Source organism: Rhinoraja longicauda, unplaced genomic scaffold, assembly GCF_053455715.1.
Source record: "Rhinoraja longicauda isolate Sanriku21f unplaced genomic scaffold, sRhiLon1.1 Scf000100, whole genome shotgun sequence".
NCBI lineage: Eukaryota > Metazoa > Chordata > Chondrichthyes > Rajiformes > Arhynchobatidae > Rhinoraja > Rhinoraja longicauda.
In genome coordinates this window covers 345001-350000 of record NW_027601318.1, presented here as the reverse complement: position 1 = coordinate 350000, position 5000 = coordinate 345001, and positions in this window count along the sequence as shown.

Below are 5000 nucleotides of genomic sequence, written 5' to 3'. Positions count from 1 at the left end.
GTTACTTTGGGTCTGTCTTCACTGAGGAAGATACACACAATCTCCCAAATGTTCTAGGGGCCGGAGAACCTAGGGTGATGGAGGAACTGAAGGAAATCCACATTAGGCAGGAAATGGTTTTGGGTAGACTGATGGGACTGAAGGCTGATAAATCCCCAGGGCCTGATGGTCTGCATCCCAGGGTACCTAAGGAGGTGGCTCTAGAAATAGTGGAAGCATTGGAGATCATTTTTCAATGTTCTATATAGATTCAGGATCAGTTCCTGTGGATTGGAGGATAGCAAATGTTATCCCACTTTTTAAGAAGGGAGGGAGAGAGAAAACGGGTAATTATAGACCAGTTAGTCTGACATCAGTGGTGGGGAAGATGCTGGAGTCAATTAGAAAAGACGAAATTGCTGAGCATTTGGATAGCAGTAACAGGATCATTGCGAGTCAGCATGGATTTACGAAGGGGAAATCATGCTTGACAAATCTACTGGAATGTTTTGAGGATGTAACTAGGAAAATTGACAGGGGAGAGTCAGTGGACGTGGTGTACCTCGACTTTCAGAAAGCCTTCGACAAGCTCCCACATAGGAGATTAGTGGGCAAAATTAGGGCACGTGGTATTGGGGGTAGGGTACTGACATGGATAGAAAATTGGTTGACAGACGGAAAGCAAAGAGTGGGTATAAATGGGTCCCTCTCGGAATGGCAGGCAGTGACCAGTGGGGTACCGCAAGGTTCGGTGCTGGGACCCCAGCTATTTACGATATGCATTAATGACTTAGACGGAGGGATTAAAAGTACCATTAGCAAATTTGCAGATGATACTAAGCTGGAGGGTAGTGTGAATTGTGAGGAAGATGCAATAAGGCTGCAGGATGACTTGGACAGGTTGTGTGAGTGGGCGGATACATGGCAGATGCAGTTTAATGTAGATAAGTGCGAGGTTATTCACTTTGGAAGTAAGAGTAGAAAGGCAGATTATTGTCTGAATGGTGTCAAGTTAGGAGGAGGGGGAGTTCAACGAGATCTGGATGTCCTAGTGCATCAGTCAATGAAAGGAAGCATGCAGGTACAGCAGGCAGTGAAGAAAGCCAATGGAATGTTGGCCTTCGTAACCAGAGGAGTTGAGTATAGGAGCAAAGAGGTCCTTCTACAGTTGTAGCGGGCCCTGGTGAGACCGCACCTGGAGTACTGTGTGCAGTTTTGGTCTCCAAATTTGAGGAAGGATATTCTTGCTATGGAGGGCGTGCAGCGTAGGTTCACTAGGTTAATTCCCGGAATGGCGGGACGGTCGTATGCTGAAAGGCTGGAGCGATTGGGCTTGTATACACTGGTATTTAGAAGAATGAGGGGGGATCTTATTGAAACATATACGATAATTAGGGGATTGGACACATTAGAGGCAGGAAACATGTTCCCAATGTTGGGGGAGTCCAGAACAAGGGGCCACCGTTTAAGAATAAGGGGTAGGCCATTTAGAACGGAGATGAGGAAGAACCTTTTCAGTCAGAGAGTGGTGAAGGTGTGGAATTCTCTGCCTCAGAAGGCAGTGGAGGCCAGTTCGTTGGATGCTTTCAAGAGAGAGCTGGATAGAGCTCTTAAGGATAACGGAGTGAGGGGGTATGGGGAGAAGGCAGGAACGGGGTACTGATTGAGAGTGATCAGCCATGATCGCATTGAATGGCGGTGCTGGCTCGAAGGGCTGAATGGCCGACTCCTGCACCTATTGTCTATTGTCTATTGTCTATAATCAACCACTTTATTTTGCCCGTCTTTGTGACTCCTCTTTGACACGTCGATCACCGCTGAGGCTGTTTTACCTGTTTCGCCTATGTACCGTAAGGTACACTCCTTACATTGAACTGCATACACCCCATTATTTCGCTCACGGGTTATCCTCTGTGCTATCCAGTCTCTCCTGTCACCCTGTTCTATGTTTTTGTCTATTACCCAGTGGGAGCAGGCCCCATATTGACATTAATTTGTAACCCTACTGCTCCCCTCGTCTGCTGGTTTTATCACCATCTCATGTTTATCCCTCAGCTCTGCCGTGGTCTCCCTCTCTTTTTTTCTGGTGAGGTTCGGCCTATCCTTTGTCATGGGCATATCCCAGGCTGTTTTAGTAACGTTCTTTTAAAACGTGTCGTGTTTGTTTGGCTTTACCCACGTTCCAGCATTAGAGGCCAATTTTTGCAATGTTTCCTGGGTGGGATTTGCCGGTTTTACAAATGGTGTCACTATCTCACCCTGCTTCCTGATACCCTTATGGGGTCGGCTCTGTTCTTGCAGAACCCTCGGGTGGTGCAGAGTCTGGGCCTTGTTATCAATATCTTGCCCTGCTTCCCGATACCCTTGCGGGTTCGGCTCTGTTCTTGCAGATCCCTCAGGTGGTGCAGAGTCTGGGCGGCATCGTCACCCAGCACACCGACGCCCACTGAAAATTACCCACGCACAGTGCGCGCCTGGAGCGGCAGTAGTTCAAACTACCCCTACCCCTACCCCTACCCCTACCGCTACCCCTACCCCTACCCCTAACCCTAACCCTAACCCTAACCCTAACCCTAACCCTAACCCTAACCCTAACCCCTACCCCTACCGCTACCCCTACCCCTACCCCTAACCCTAACCCTAACCCTAACCCTAACCCTAACCCTAACCCTAACCCTGACCCTAACCCTAACCCTAACCCTAACCCTAACCCTAACCCTAACCCTAACCCTAACCCTAACCCTAACCCTGACCCTGACCCTAATGCAGGCAGAGTTATTTATAAAGTGGCCCAGACTCTGCACCACCTGAGGGTTTTGTAACAGAACCAACCCCATAAGGGTTTCAGGAAGCAGGGCAAGATATTGATAACAAGGCGCAGACTCTGCACCACCTCAGGGTTCTGCAAGAACAGAGCCGACCCCATAAGGGCATCAGGAATCAGGGCAAGATATTGATAAAATGGCCCAGACTCTGCACCACCTGAGGGTTCTGCAAGAACAGAGCCGACCCCATAAGGGCATCAGGAAGCAGGGCAAGATATTGGTAACAAGGCCCACGGGGAAGGCGGCATACTTTGGGGTTATTTTGTAGTGAGTTTTGAAGGCATGTGCTAGTGTTACGCATACCGAGGGCGCGCAAAGTTCGGCGCGCCCGGGCCAAAACGCCTCTGCTGGCCGCGGCCGAGTCGGCCGACGGATTGCCACGGACTTGCTTGACGACCTGTCACTCTCCGTGCATCGGTTGCACGCCCGGTTCGTCCTTTCCATTTGTTTCATGATGTACACGCGGCAGGCGGAATATTTTAAAAGCACTGTTCTGTTCGAAGTGCACAATGGCCGTTGGGGCAATGCAACTGGGGGTCGGTCGACCGGCTGACGACGCCTGCCTGCCGATTTGGTTCACGATGTCCCCGCCGAAGGCGGCATACTTGAAAGTACTGCCGTTCGCGGCGCGCAATTTGCAGGGGGGAGGAATTGTTAGTGGACGTCTGTGTGCTGGGTGACGATGCTTGCCGACTTGGTTCATGCCGTCCACGCCGAAGACGGCGCCGTTTAAAGTACTGCCGCTCGAGGTGCACAATTTGCGGGGGAATTGTTATTGGGCGTCGGCGTGCTGGGTGACGATGTGGAGATGAGGAACGCCGAGCCAGATCTATCTTATTTGTTTGCTTGGGCCACTGGACTTTGCATGGGCTTGGCATCATTGTGTGCTACGTTAAATCACGGCCAATTGAGTGAGTATTTTTTATTCAACCACTCTATTTTGCCCGTCTTTGTGACTCCTCTATGACACGCCGATCACCGCTGACGTGTTAATCTGCGTGTTAGGTATCTCGGGGGTCAGTTGGACGGACAGATGTGTAAGGGTTTTGTTCGGAAGGATCGTTGAGTGTAAACGGTGAACGGGGGTTAAAGGCCCTGAGGTTTCAATCCTCTAAAGAATGTAAAAGGTCTGACGCGTTAGCTAGCAGCTAATGAGGTGAACCTAGCAGCTAATGAGGCTCTCTCTCTCTCACGGCCCCGGGACTCCCTCCCTCCCTCCTCCCTCTTGGAACCCTCCCTGCGTGGGGGGGGGGGGGGGGGCACGAAGAAAAAGAGGGTATAAGAAGAATCCAGTGGAAGGAGTAGGGACTGGGGGCGAGGTCAGACAGCCTATCCGGCTAATAAAGCATCATGAGGTTAGGTATAAACTCTGATGACTGCATAAACTCGCCCCTAATGGGGGGGGGGCACTCTCTCCCCCACCCCTCTCTCCCCAGTGCCCCCCCCATCCGACCCCCCCCCCACTCTCTTCGTGTCGCTGGGCCCGCCCGGCACGGCCCCGAGGATCACTCCCCGCGCGGCAACGGGACACCGGGTCGCCGGGCCCGCAGGGTCGTCAGTCGGGCGGGGGGGGGGAGGGTGGCCATGCCAGCAGCAGGAGAGGTTTCCAACGAACCCGCGACCGCAGCAGGACCGCCCGCGGCAGACATTTGGACCCAGCGGGTCCGTTCGGGATGGTTGCCGGGCCCGCAGCAGAGGTTTCCTTCCACCCAACGGGGGGGGGGGGGGGGGGCGGGGCTGCCCATCTTCCCGCTCGAAGCAACGGCCTCACCCTAACGGCCTCACCCTAACAACCCTCACCCTGACCCTAAACCGCTCGGTTCATGACTTCTCTCCGTTTGGTTCATGAATTCGCCATTTAGTTCACGACTTCTCCTGTTGGTTCCTGACTTCTACCTCGTGGTTCGTGATTCCGGCGGGTAGGTGGGGTGCCCGGATACTCTCGGCGAAAGGTGTTCAAGTGGCAACGGCGGTCCCGTAGATAAGACGGGTTCGGATGCTCGAGCGTGTCGAGTAAGCGCCGGATCGGCGCCGGGCGCCCCCGGCCGGCTGGCTTGCCCCCCCCCCCCCCACCCCCCCCCCCCCCCCTGGCGGCAGAAACGTGTATCGCGCCAGTGCCGCCGCTGAGGTCGAGATTGGCCGCCTCGACCGTTCGAAGCGTCGCAATTCCGGCGGGACTTCCGAACGCTCGTACCG